Consider the following 1,754-nt stretch of genomic DNA (forward strand, 5'->3'; position numbering starts at 1 on the left):
TTTCCGCCCTTAAAAATTCAACGACCTCCGCCGGGTATTTGAACCCGCGTACTACGAGTCATGAGGTGGGAACGTTACCTCTAGACTACGGAGGCCGCTAAATATGTATCTAACTTTGTTTATATTGTGATATTACGTCTTTAAGTCGGCAATAATGGAGCCAACGGAAACGTTCATTGTTTGACAATGACTCGGTAAGCAAGTTTCCGCGGCAACGGATACGCAAACAACAATAGAGGAATTTTTGGGAAAGACATTTTTATGGTCCATGTGAAGTGGTTATAAAAGAAGGGAGCTAGTGGATTTGGGCTCGTTTGACAGTAGACCTCTGAAGAGAAGACTTTACGTGTGTTATTCAGTGAGACTCTTATAGTTCCTGTGTTAAAATCCGTTGCCAGGAAACGGATAGTGGAGACTGTAATAGATTGAGGACACTAGTGTGCCCCTGCAGGGAATTGAACTCCAATTCCTCAGTCGTCCAGTCCATAGCATAGCTATTATATCGACTGATTATAGGCTACAGTGTCGCAGGAATTCTTATCGATTCAGTCGTTCAAGCACGTTCTGGTCACATCAAAGCGTTAAGCTGCTTTCGGCCATTAAGCTACATAAAACAGACTGTCATCTATAAAGCTTCCTGAAGTAATCCTGGGGCAGCAGAACTCGCAGCAAAACTTTATGGGTGGCAGGACAGTCAGTGAAAATTGTGGAAAACGAATAAGGGCGACAGTGAGGAAATTAATTGAGACTGTACTTCACACGGCGTTTCTACGGCAGAGGAGAGGCAGGGAGCAGGACTAGCTAAAAACGCACCTGAAATGCCCCGAGTATTGCGCAGTGTCCACATTGTCTTACTGTTTTCCTTTTTCAGAGAAGAGAGCATATGTACAGTGTGAAGAGTTCTTCCCCAGCATCTTAGTCAAAGAGCGAACAGGCTCCATCCTGTTGGATTTGAAGTTCTCCAAGCCGTGGTTAGGAAGAACATTACCTTTGGGTATATAACGCCATGTACTGTTCTTATCTCCTATTGGTTTGCTTGATGTCCGCGTGAGAGCCCAGCAGTTTCATTCTGTTACACGGGCGAGCCAATTGGATCTGAGGTCCACTCCTCCATTTCCCTCCTGTTTCCTATATATTCCTAAATTTCCGGCCAGCCGATTAATCGGCTTGCCATATGCTTTCACCCTGGTATCTTGCTCAGTTTTTTCGATACTGAAGATGAAGGCGATATGTTCCCCCGAAACGTCGGTGGACTTTCAACAAACTACACTCAGAAGACAGCAATCTTAGTGTTATCTCTTCCTGCTAATGTTTTGTTCTCCTGCATTCTGTAGACCCGGAAAGGCATATCTGGTTGTGGATTTTAAAATTAAAACAACCACGGCCACTATAATATTTCCATCAACATTTTTTGATGTCTGTATGTACTCGTATAGGAATTCGCCGTTTAAAAACTGAAGCCTTCGTCATTTACTGCTATAAATTTCTTACGGTAATTTCCTACATATTGTGACGTGTAGACTCATTGCCAAGTAACAGCGACAGTATAACAGCCGTCGCTAGGGAACAGTTCTGTGAACACGTTGTTTCCCCGGGAAACGAGAGAACACGGAGTGATATAAGAAACGTGTTCTGTGCGGTCCGAGCCGTGGCTATATAATGGGGACTAGTACTACGTAGTTTAACATGTAAAGTGCACATTAGAATGATTGGAAACAGGGTCTTCAGAACATTTAATATAATCTACCCCCTAT

Source organism: Cryptotermes secundus, unplaced genomic scaffold, assembly GCF_002891405.2.
Source record: "Cryptotermes secundus unplaced genomic scaffold, Csec_1.0 scaffold334, whole genome shotgun sequence".
In the NCBI taxonomy this organism is placed as follows: domain Eukaryota; kingdom Metazoa; phylum Arthropoda; class Insecta; order Blattodea; family Kalotermitidae; genus Cryptotermes; species Cryptotermes secundus.